Source organism: Heloderma suspectum, chromosome 9 (assembly GCF_057233095.1).
Source record: "Heloderma suspectum isolate Gila_16-S chromosome 9, 16-S_ref, whole genome shotgun sequence".
NCBI lineage: Eukaryota > Metazoa > Chordata > Lepidosauria > Squamata > Helodermatidae > Heloderma > Heloderma suspectum.
This window is the reverse complement of record NC_139466.1, coordinates 21,644,170-21,656,767: the sequence shown is the minus strand read 5'-3', so window position 1 is coordinate 21,656,767 and position 12,598 is coordinate 21,644,170.

Sequence of the window (12,598 nt, the reverse complement as noted above, 5' to 3'; positions counted from 1 at the left end):
TTTCCAGTGCTCTGATCATCTTTGTTGCCCTCCTCTGAACCCTTGCCAGTTTGTCTGCATCCTTCTTAAAGTGTGGTGCCCAGAACTGGACACAGTACTCCAGATGAGGCCTAAGCAGTGCTGAGTAGAGGGGAACTAGTACTTCCCGGGATTTGGAAGCGATGCTTCTATGAATGCAGCCCAAAAGAGCATTTGCCTTTTTTGCAGCCACATCACATTGTTGGCTCCTATTCAGTAGGGGTGGACGAAAGTCACTTACCTTCCGTCGAAGCTTGTTCGCGGTGGGGGGGAGGCTCTTCGCTGCTCCCCCCGTGAAGTTCAGGCCGGGGGGGAGGCTTCAAGTAAAGATATAGTCTTTACGTAGACTACGGCAAAAATAAGGGCAACGCAAATAGCGTTGCCTTTATTTTCGACGTAGTCTACGTAAATCTTTACGTAGACTACAGCGACCAAATAAGGAATGGGAATGGCGGCTCCCTATGGCGGCCGCCATTATCCATACGCGCTTTTTTTTTTTTTTTTTAAGTCACCCGTGATAGGCTACGTGATGATTAACGTAGCCTATCATGGCTGACTTTGCAGATCTAGCCGTGATAGGCTACGTTAATCGTCACGTAGCCTATCACGGGGCGTTTTTTTTTCTTTTATTGGAATGGCGGCGGCGGCAGCCGGTCGAAAGACCGGCTGCTGATCCCACCCCGCACGAACACCTGCTGAACCGCCGGCCGGACCCGCCGCCGGGAGGGACATTCGGCAAAGGTAAGTCCCGTCCCGGGGGGGTGCAGAGAATTTCTCCCCGAAACTTGTTTGGGGGGCCGAACACATTGGCGCTCAGCCCCCCGAAGTTTCGGGGAGAAATTCTCCGCCATCCCTACTATTCAGCTTGTGATCGACAACAATTCCAAGAACTTTCTTGCTTGTAGTGTTGTTGAGCCACGTATCTCCCATCTTGTGCATTTGTTTTCTTTTTCCTAGGTGCAGAACTTGGCATTTATCCCTATTAAATATCATTCTGTTGTTTTCTGCCCAGTGCTCCAGTCTATCCAGATCACTTTGAATTTTGTTTCTGTCTTCCAAAGTATTAGCTATCCCGCCCAATTTGGTGTCATCTGCAAATTTGATCAGCATTCCCTGCACCTCCTCCTCCAAGTCATAAATACTAATGCGGAAGAGCACTGGGCCCAGGACTGGGCCCTGCGGTACCCCACTCATTACCTCTCCCCAGTTTGAGAAGGTCTCATTGATAAGAGCTCTTTGAGTCTGATTCTGTAGCCAACTGTGGATCCACCGGATCGTTGTTTCATCTAGCCCACTTTGAGCTAGTTTGTTCATCAGGATATCATGGGGCACTTTGTCGAACGCTTTGCTGAAGTCAAGGTATATGATGTCTACAGCATTCCCACAGTCTACAAGGGAGGTTACTTGATCAAAAAATGAGATCAGATTTGTCTGACAGGACTTGTTTTTGACAAATCCATGTTGGCTTCGAGTAATCACGGCATTGTTTTCAAGGTGCTTCCAGATGGATTTCATAGAATCATAGAATAGTAGGGTTGGAAGGGGCCTACAAGGCCATTGAGTCTGACCCCTGCTCAACGCAGGAATCCAAGTCAGAGCATCCCTGACAGATGGCTGTCCATCTTCATCTTGAATGCCTCCAGTGTGCGAGATCCCACTACCTCCCTAGGGAATTGGTTCCATTGTCGTATTGCTCTAACAGTCAGGAAGTTTTTCCTGATGTTCAGCCGGAATCTGGCTTCCTGTAACTTGAGCCCATTATTCTGTGCCCTGCATTCTGGCATGATCGAGAAGAGATCCTGGCCTTCCTCTCTGTGACAACCTTTCAAGTACTTGAAGAGCACTATCATATCTCCCCTCATATCTTCTCTTCTCAAGGCTAAACATGCCCAGTTTTTCAGTCTCTCTTCATAGGGCTTTGTTCCCAGTCCCCTGATCATTTTTGTTGCCCTCCTGTGAACCCTCTCCAGTTTGTTTGCATCCTTCTTCAAGTGCGGTGCCCAGAACTGGACACAGTACTCCAGATGAGGCCTAAGCAGTGCTGAGTAGAGGGGAACTAGTACTTCCCGGGATTTGGAAGCGATGCTTCTATGAATGCAGCCCAAAATAGCATTTCCCTTTTTTGCAGCCACATCACATTGGCTCATCTTCAGCTTGTGATTGACAACAATTCCAAGACCCTTCTCGCTTGTAGTGTTGTTGAACCACATATCCCCCATCTTGTAACTGTGCATTTGGTTTCTTTTTCCTAAGTGCAGAACTTGGCATTTATCCCTATTAAATGTCATTCTGTTGTTTTTGTTTTCTGCCCAGCGCTCCAGTCTATCCAGATCACTTTGAATTTTGTTTCTGTCTTCCAAAGTCTATCCCGCCCAATTTAGTGTCATCTGCAAATTTGATCAGCATTCCCTGCACCTCCTCCTCCAAGTCATTAATACAAATGTGGAAGAGCACTGAGCCCAGGACTGGGCCCTGCGGTACCCCACTCATTACCTCTCCCCAGTTTGAGAAGGTCCCATTGATAAGCACTCTTTGAGTCCGATTCTGTAGTCAACTGTGGATCCACCAGATCGTTGTTTCATCTAGCCCACTTTGAGCTAGTTTGCTCATCAGGATATCATGGGGCACTTTGTCGAAAGCTTTGCTGAAGTTGAGGTATATTATCATAGAATAGAATCATAGAATAATAGGGTTGGAAGGGGCCTACAAGGCCATTATGTCTACAGCATTCCCACAGTCCACAAGGGAGGTTACTTGATCAGAAAATGAGATCAGATTCAACTGGCAGGATTTGTTTTTGACAAATCCATGTTGGCTTCGAGTAATCAGTGCATTGTTTTCAAGGTGCTTCCAGATGGATTGCTTTATCATCTGCTCCAGCATTTTCCCAAGGATTGATGTCAGACTGACTGGTCTGTAGTTCCCAGGTTCCTCCTTTTTACCCTTTTTTAAGATAGGGACAACATTTGCCCTCCTCCAGTCATCTGGCACTTCACCCATCTTTCATGATTTCTCAAAGAGAAGAGACAGCAGTTCTGAGACTTCTATTACTCTAGGATGAAGTTCATCTGGCCCTGGAGATCTGAACTCATTCAAGTACTTAGGTGTTCCTTGACCATATGCCTATCGATCTCAAGCTGCAATCCTACCCCTTCAGCCTGTACTTTGCCTTTGCTAGGGGGGTCATAGACCCTCTTTTGGAGAAGACTGAGCCAATGTAGGAATTGAGCACCTCTGCCTTTTCTTTGTCATCTGTTATTGTTTTGCCATCCTTATTTAATAGCTGAACAACCATTTCTTTCCTCTGTCTTTTACTGTGCATGTAGCTGAATAAAGCATTTTTGTTGTTTTTAGCATCCCTCACTAACTAGGGGTGAACGAAAGTCACTTACCTTTCCTCTCAGCTTTTTCGCGGTGGGGGGGAGCGCTTCGCTGCTCCCCCCGCGAAGTTCAGGCCGGGGGGGGGAGGCTTCCCGCCTCGCCCGGCCGAAATTCAGGCCAGGGGGGGAGGCTTCCCGCCTCGCCTGGCTGAAATTCAGGCCGGGGAGGAGGCTTCCCGCCTCGCCCGGCTGCGAACACGAAAGTAAAAAAAAAAAAAAAAAAAGTCCCCTGATAGGCTACATGACGATTCACGTAGCCTATCACGGCTAGATCTGGAAAGTCAGCCGTGATAGGCTACGTGAATCGTCACGTAGCCTATCACGGGTGACTTTAAAAAAAAAAGTGCGTACGCGAATGGCGGCCCCCATAGGGAGCCGCCATTCGCGTTCCTTATTTAGTTGCTGTAGTCTACGTAAATGTTTACGTAGACTACGGCGAAAATAAGGGCAACGCAAATAGCGTTGCCCTTATTTTCGCCGTAGTCTATGTAAACATTGACGTAGACTACAGCGACCAAATAAGGAACGGGAATGGCGGCTCCCTATGGGGGCCGCCATTATCCGTACACACTTTTTTTTTTTAAGTCACCCGTGATAGGCTACGTGACGATTCACGTAGCCTATCACGGCTGACTTTGCAAATCTTGCCGTGATAGGCTACGTGAATCGTCACGTAGCCTATCAGGGGACGTGTTTTTTTTTTTTCTTTCATTGCAATGGCGGGGGTGGCAGCCGGTCGAAAGACCGGCTGCCGCTCCCGCCCCGCTCGAACACCGGACGAACCGCCAGCCGGACCCGCCGCCGGGAGGGACATTCAGGGAAGGTAAGTCCCGTCCCGGGGGGGGGGGCAGGGGGGGGCGGAGGATTTCTCCCCGAAACTTGTTCGGGGGGCCGAACACGTTGGCGCTCGGCCCCCCGAAGTTTCGGGGAGAAATTCTCCGCCATCCCTATCACTAACCTCAGCTCATTCTCAGCTTTAGCCTTCCTATTGCCATCCCTGCAACTCTGTGCTACCTGCCTGTACTCTTCCTTTGTTACTTGGCCTTCTTTCCACTTCCAATAGGTGTGCTTTTTTGTTTTCAGGTCATCTCTAAGCTTTTTGTGAAGCCACATTGGCTTCTTCTGTTGTCTTCCACCTTTTCTTCTTGTTGGAATTGTTTGTAATTGTGCCTTGAGAATTTCCTTTTTTAAAAGTTCCCACCCATCTTGCACTCCTTTTCTCATTAGAGTCGCTTGCCATGGGACCTTACTGATCATTGTTCTGAGTTTATTAAAATCAGCTTTCCTAAAATCCAGGGTACGCGTTTGACTACACTCGGCTTTTGCTTCCCTTAGAACCAAGAACTCAAGTACAACATGGTCGCTTTCCCCCAGAGTTCCTGTAACTGCTACTTTATCCACTAAGTCATCTCTGTTGGTTAGGATCAAGTCAAGGATAGCAGATCTTCTAGTTCCTTCCTCTACTTTCTGTAGGAGGAAGTTATCTGCCACACAAGTCTGGAATTTCCTGGAGGGGCCATGTTTTGCAGAATTTGTCTCCCAACAAATATTGGGGAAATTGAAGTCCCCCATTACTACTACATCATGCTTTCTTAAAACATTGGCTATTTGCTTTTCAAAAGTTTCATCCTCGTCCTCTCCTTGATTGGGTGGCCGGTAGTAGACTCTGACCAGCAGGTTCCTTTTATTCTTTGCTCCATTTATTTTGATCCAGATGCTCTCGACGGGGCTACCAAACTCATCCTCCTGTATTTCTGTGCAGAGATATGTATTTTTCATGTACAGTGCAACCCCACCTCCCTTTCTGTTCCTTCTGTTCTTTTTGAATAAGTTATATCCTTTAATTGCTGTATTCCAGTCATGAGAGTCATCCCACCAAGTCTCAGTTATACCTATCAAGTAGTAATTTCCCTCTTGTATTAAGAGTTCAAGTTCGTTCTGTTTGTTTCCCATACTCTGGGAATTAATTTCCAGTTATAGTGGGGTTGTATGCATGGTCTCCATTTACAGAAGCCTGAGAATATTGTGCTTGAATGGGTGTGGCCATCAATATGAACTTGCCCCATGAGATGGGTGGATTCAACATCCATCACAAGCACAAGCTGTTTAGAGAGAGTCAAAAGAGAGTGAGGATTCCTTGCCTGCATATAGCATCCCATTCCTCAGTCTACTATTTCTGAGATCTCTCCTACTAAACCTGCTTATGATTGAAAAGATGTGAGTGTAAAAATACCATGCATTAAGGGCTTTTAAACCTTAACTTTAAAATGAAACAAACAAACAAACAGACCAAAACCTTCAACTGACAATGCTATACCTAGAAAGAAAATGAAAGAGAGCATGAAAGAGGGAAAATAAAAGAGATAACACGGCTTTCCCCCTTAATACTAGCACCATCTAGTGCCCCATTTATATAAAAAATAATGTAATATAAGAGTTAGTGTTTTTGTTTCAGGAAGACCCTACCCTCCAAGATGGCTTCATTTGATATCTATCTTCTTTGCCTCATGATTTTAATTAGGAATAAGATGGAACTAGCAGGTAAGGACGAAAGGAGTTTTTGTCTTCTTGGCCATACCAGCCCATGTTCTTTCATTGGATTCACAATGGACATTTGGGGAGGGGGGGTGGAAAGGAAGGGGGGAAATCTTAAAATTAATGGCAACATACAGGAAGCTTCACTCATTATGTTTTTAAAGTTACCGACATATGCTTGCCATAAGGTATATCATAGGGGACAACAAATATAAAATGTCTGGAGTGGTGACTGATCTGCACTTAACTCAGCTGAATTTTTAATTCTTTATTTATAGTCACAGAATTATTTCTGAGTTGCCTTTTGGCACAGAAAGCTAACCCAAGGTGACTTACAATTAAAAACTTTAAAAGAAATTTAGATATACACATTTGATTTCAGCCTGCTGTTGCTTAATGTTATTCATCCTTTGTGTTTTCCCCCCACCCCCCGCTGCTTTTGGCTTATTGTCAATGTGTTTAAATGATTGATTTTTGTTTTGTTTTGTTTTATATTTTTAAATATATTTTAGAAGCTGCTTTGAGTGACTCTTTTTTGGGGGGGAAGGGAAACATAGGATAAAAAATTCTTAATTAATGGTGTAATAATTCAAAAGTAATAAATAGTAACAACTACAGCAGCGGTAATGGCAATTCATATGTGTACCATTCTTCTCCAGAGCTGAAATTTGGAAAAACACGCCACCAAACATAGTTCTGCAATTTTGAAATAAAGGCTGGACATGTACTGTGCTATTTGACGCCTCCCCACCCCCCATGGTGACATCAGTCCTGAAAGCAGTTTTTGCACTTTTATAGAAGTTCCATTAAAACAAAAAAACAAAAAGCAAATATGGCAACAAATGAATGGATAAGCATTAGAGGTTTGATGGACACAGCCTTTCTGATGGTGGTGCTGAAACGTTGGAGCAAGAATGGACCACTGTAATGCGCTTTATGTGGGGTTGCCTTTGAAGACGGTTTGGAAACTCCAGCCTGTGCAGAATGCGGCCAACCGAATATTGGTGGGTGTGAAGCAATTTGATCACATAATGCCTAAACTGCACCAGCTGCACTGGTTACCGGTGTCTTTCCGAGCCCAGTTTAAAGTGCTGGTTTTGACCTTTAAAGCCTTAAATGGCTTGAAGGACCTCCTTCACCTATATCAGCTTGCCTGCACTTTCAGATCAGAAAAAGCAGCCATTCTCATTTGCCCACCTGTGAGAATAGTCAGGTGGGTGATCACACATGAGAAGGCCTTCTCTGCAGTGGCCCCACAACTTAGGAACAAGTTGCCATTGGAGGTCCACCATGCTCCATCATTGCAGACTTTTAAGAAGGCCTTGAAAACATATTACTTTACGGTGGCCTTCTCTTGATATGACCGCTGTTGTTGCTGTTACTGGTGGTTTTATTGTTGGCTTTTACTGGTTTTTTAAATGTTTTTTATTGCTTTTTAATATTTCAAATGTTTTTATGTATTTTATTGCTGTAAGTCACCTTGGGAGGGCTTCTGCCTTGAAAGGTGGCCAATAAATGTTTTAAATAAATATATTTTTTAAAAGAAATGTAAGAAGAACCAAAGGAGTATCTAGTCCAGCATTTGCCCATGGGAAGCCCACAAGTAGGACATGAGGGTAACAGCATCCTCTAACTCATGTTCCACGGCACTGATGATGTTTAAAGCCCTAAGCACATTGGGACCTCGATATTTGAGGGATATCCACCTATATATGCCTGCTTGAGGATTGAGATCAGTTGGAGGAGGCCTCCTCTATGTCATACAAGTGTGAGACATACACTATAGCGGGGCACGGGAGAGGGCTTTTTCTGTTGTGGCACCCTGGTTGTGGAATGCAGGCCTTGGAGGCCTGATTGGTGCAGACACTGGTTTCATTTTGGTGTCAAGTTAAAACATGGCTTTTAACCAAAGCTTTTGAGGGCTAATTAAATTGCCTGAGCCTGCACTGTTTGAAAAGTTTTGTTGTTTTAGATTTTAAATTGGTATTATCTACCTTAATGATTTAATATGTTTTAGCTGTTTAAATTATTTATTGTTTTATTGGAGGGAGCAATCCTATGGCTGCTAGTCAGTGGCTAGACAGCCATAGGATATCTTGTTGTCCAGGCTCCGAGGTCAGTCCCTGGAGGACCAACCTTCCCCCCCTTCTGCGCTGCCTCACAGGCAGCACAGAAAAGGCCTGTTCTCCATGCTCACAAAAGGAGCTTGGAGTGGCCCCAAAGGGAAGTGGCTGGGGGTGTTCCAGGGCAGGGAGGGCAGAAATGCCTCTACGACACTTCCTATGTGTCATACAGCAGCCTCCTCCCCTGCTCTGCCCTCTTCCAGGCACCTGTCCTGGTGCCGCCGGCACTCGCCGCACCTCTGGAGGCACTGGCGTTGCTTTGGTGGCGCACATGCCCTTTGCCTCTCGGCTCATCGGGGGACGCGACTTTTTCCTGCCAGCGACTGCCGTGCCGGGGGGTGCTGGCGCTCGCTTGACCAGCACGCATGCCTCGTGGGTGTTGGCCTCGCTGCTGTGGTGTGCGCGCTGGCGCTCGCTGCTGCGGCACATGCGCTCCTCGCCTCTGGATCGCTGGGGGGGCGGCCCTTTCGCCGGCGCTTGCTGTGCCTCCGGGGGCGCTGGCGCTCGATGCTGTGGTGGGTGTGCCCCTCGCCTCTGGCTTGCTGGGGGGGCAGCCCTCTCGCCAGCGCTTGCCACGCCCCTGGGGGGAGCTGGCGCTCCGGCTCGCCGGGAGGCGCGGCCGGCCCCTTGCTGGGTATTGCCGCATCTTCGGAGGGGGGCATCCGCGGCTGTGGTATGCGTGCCCCTCACCTCCGGCTCACTCGAGGGGCGGCCCTCTCGCTGGTACTTGCCGCGACTCCGGGGGCACCGACGCTCGTGGCTGTGGAGCAACGTGCCCCCCGCCTCCGGCTCGCTGGGAGGCGCGGCCTCTTGCTGGGTCTGGCTGCAGCTCCAGGGGCGTTGGCGCTCGCTGTTGCGGTGCGCCCACCCCTCACCTCCGGCTCGCCAGGAGGCGCGGCCCTCTTGCCGCACTGCCGGGTGCACCAGCCCTCCCTCGGCGGCGCGCACGCCCCTCGCCTCCCCGTCTGCTGGCTGCCACAGTGCATGGCCCCTGCTCCTTTCAGCAGCAGTTCTCACTGCTGTAGGGGCATCAGCGATCGAGACCCAGTGTGGTGTAGTGGTGAGTGTATCGGACGGCGGGCCGGGTGATCCCGGTTCTAGTCCCCACGCAGCCATGGAAGCTCACTGAGTGACTTTGGGCCGGTCACAGACTCTTAGCCCAACCTACCTCACAGGGTGGTTGTTGTGAAATTGGTGAGGAGGAGGATAATGTAAGCTGCCTTGGGCTCCTTGCAAGAGGTAAACGGGCGGCATATAAATGCAATAAATAATAATAAATAATAAATATATATAATGCAATACCTTTTCCCATGAGCAATGCACTCTGCGCGTGCCTTCTTTACCCCCCCCCATTCATATCTGGCAGTCCTACTGGCCGTTCATCCTTGGCGTTGCCCTACCTAGGGTGGTGGGCAGTGACCTGCCTGTACTTGCTAGGCATTCAGCCCACTCATACCCTTGGCCTGCCTCCGCCCTACAGTAAGGGGCTATAGGTGCTGCCTCAGTTGACCTGGGGTCCTGCTGGTTAGCCCTCTCTAGGATCTCCTCTCCTGTGGGTTTACGCCCCTGCCTGCATTTGTGCTTACAGGGATTGGCTGCGTAGTGGTTGGAGTATTGCACTGGGACCTAGGTCCTTGTTTATCTTCCCTGCTGCTAGGCCTCTGGCAGCCTGATACCAAGCACCGGCCCTGAACTCCGCCTTCTTATATCATGCCCCGAAGAAGGGCCATGGTGGAAGGAGGGGGAAGGGTAGGGCCCCATGCCCCCCCTCCAAGAAACCTCAGCCTGGGCCCAACACCAGGTCTGAGGCAGAGGCGGGCTCAGTTCTGGCCTTAATCCTTGCTTGCCTGGAGGCTGCTGAGCATTCCTCAGGAATCCCTCCCCCTCCCCTGGCCAGGCCTAAGAAAACCACGGTGCTCCAATCCGAATAGGATGCGACAACAGACCCAACGCTGCTATTTTCTATTTCAGCACGCCTGGATGCCGTTGCAGCTTCCACCTCCTCTTCACCGGCTATTCTCGAGAGCCCACTGCCCCCAGAGGGGCTCTTTCCTCCTGCGACTTCCTCATCCCCCGTCACCCAAGCGACGCCATTCACTTTGCCGATTGGGGATCAGAACATGGCCACAGTGGGTTCAGTGCATCTGGATGCCATAGAAACATCGCCCAGCCACCTTTTCTGCAGCACATCTGGGCGCCACTGCGGCCATAACCTCTTCTTCGCAGGCTCATCTTGGCAGCTAGGGGTGGACGAAAGTCACTTACCTGTCGTCAAAGCTTGTTCACGGTGGGGGGGAGGCGCTTCGCTGCTCCCCCCGCGAAGTTCAGGCCGGGGGGGGAGGATTCCCGCCTCGCCCCGGCCAAAATTCAGGCCGGGGGGGAGGCTTCCCGCCTCGCCCGGCCAAAATTCAGGCCGGGGAGGAGGCTTCCCGTCTCGCCCGGCCGCGAACTCGAAAGTTTTTTTTTTTTTTTTAAAAACGCCCCCGTGATAGGCTACGTGACGATTAACGTAGCCTATCACGGCTAGATCTGCAAAGTCAGCCATGATAGGCTACGTTAATCGTCACGTAGCCTATCACGGGGGCGTTTTTTTTAATTATTATTGGAATGGCGGCGGCGGCAGCCGGTCGAAAGGCTTGTTCGGGGGGCCGAACACATTGGCGCTTGGCCCCCCGAAGTTTCGGGGAGAAATTCTCCGCCATCCCTATTGGCAGCACACCACCGTTGGAGGCAGCCCACCCACCTGAGGCAGCTCCGCCAGCAGCAACGCAAGTAGCATCATTCACCTTGTCCGCTGGGGACCAGGGCACTGCGGCCCCCCATCCATTGCGGCACACCACCATTTGAGGCAGTTCACCCTCCTGGGGCATCCTGTTAGCAGCACCATAAGCAGCATCATCCCCCCTACCTATAAGGGACTCTGGCATGGCTGCCCTGGATATGGGTGAGACAACCACGCACCCCTATATATGACTCCCGGGCCACATGCGGCTCCGTCAGTCATATCTCCAGTAGCCCCAGCCACTTCACTTCCCTTTTGCTACTGTCTGGCTGAATCCTGCAGGGTTAACTTATGATCTCTTGTCCCTACCCCCACATGCCCAGACACCCACATACGTGGCAATGCTAGGTCCTTTCGCTAATCCCGTGAGAGGAGCAATGCCCATCCAGGCTGCTTCTTCTGTAATTGGCCTTCACCTTAGGAGTGGCACGGCTGACTTATGTCAAGGCTGTCCATGGAAGGGCCACTAATAACCTTCTATGCGCTGGGACCTGAGAGACCAGGGCCTTTGTGCTACTAGTTATGTCTCCTTCCGTGCCGGATTGTGGCAATAGGTATGACAGTGGCCTCCACCTATTGTGGGCCCAGTGGTTCAGCACTGCATGCTGAGCTGAGTACAGCCCCATGGTTACATGCTCCCAAACCATTGCCATTTTCCGTCACGTGTGCTCCCTTGGTAGCAGATAGCACCCATCCACCTCCTGTCCAATAGCCCGGGGGTGGCAGGGTCCCCCCCTAAGGGGGGCCAAGACTGCGGGAAGCTTGTAGCAGGTTACTGCCTCTCCCAGTGGGCCCCAGCCTGGTCAGAAGGGTGCCACTCCTTCAGTTTTTAAAACGCTACCCCCCATGACATCCCTTTGGGAGTCCAGGCTAATCCATAGCCTCTCTTTCCCATAGGCCAGCCCATTCATGACGAGACCCCTGGGTGTCTGGGCCCTGTACGAAACACCTCTTCTGAAGATATGGTTGTCTCGGTCTGGTAGACCGACCCCTGGTCCCTGCTGGGCATGTTGCTACATGGAGTCCAGTGACGGGGGCAGTGTTCTCACTTAATCAAAGCACTTGTTCCCTTCCCTTTTGACCTCGGTGTCACTTTCGCCCACAGGACAGTGGGCCTGCATGCCGCATTACATTCTGGGGAATCAAGCTTGATACCCTTGGGCAATGTTCTCTCCCCCACCTCGGACAAATCTCTGGCCTTCAGGCCAGCTCCAGGTGGTTTTACATCTCCCTAGGGTCCCCCTTGGGGGCCCTTGTATGAAGTTGTAGGACAATTTTTTCAATCTCCCTGGTAGGGTAGTGGCCCCTGGCTGTGTCTTCCTGTGCCGGCTCTGTTCAACAATGCAGGGACTGCAGCAGCCGCACCATCGGATCAAGGTCACTCGCGCTGTGCGTCTGGATATGTGGTTGCGGCTTCGATATTGTGGGATTTTAATGGCATCTCCTCCCGGTGGCGCGAGCTGCTCCTCAATGCCAACCCACAGATCTTACCGGGTGCCGCTGGTACCCTGAGTTTCAGAATTGGACGGCTGTTTTGATGGTGCCCCAGGCAGCAGCCCGAGGGTTGGGCCACCACCAGAATTTGTCAGGATCAGCCTTCTAGAGTTCTTCCCCATTCACCTAGCCATACACATTGGGGCCGACCTCATAGCCAAGTCGTTAACCCTCTTTGTATGACAACATGGCCACTGTGCGAGTTAATGAGTCCCTATCCCACAGAAATCGGGGATCATGACGTTGGGCAGAGCATCCATGCCTCA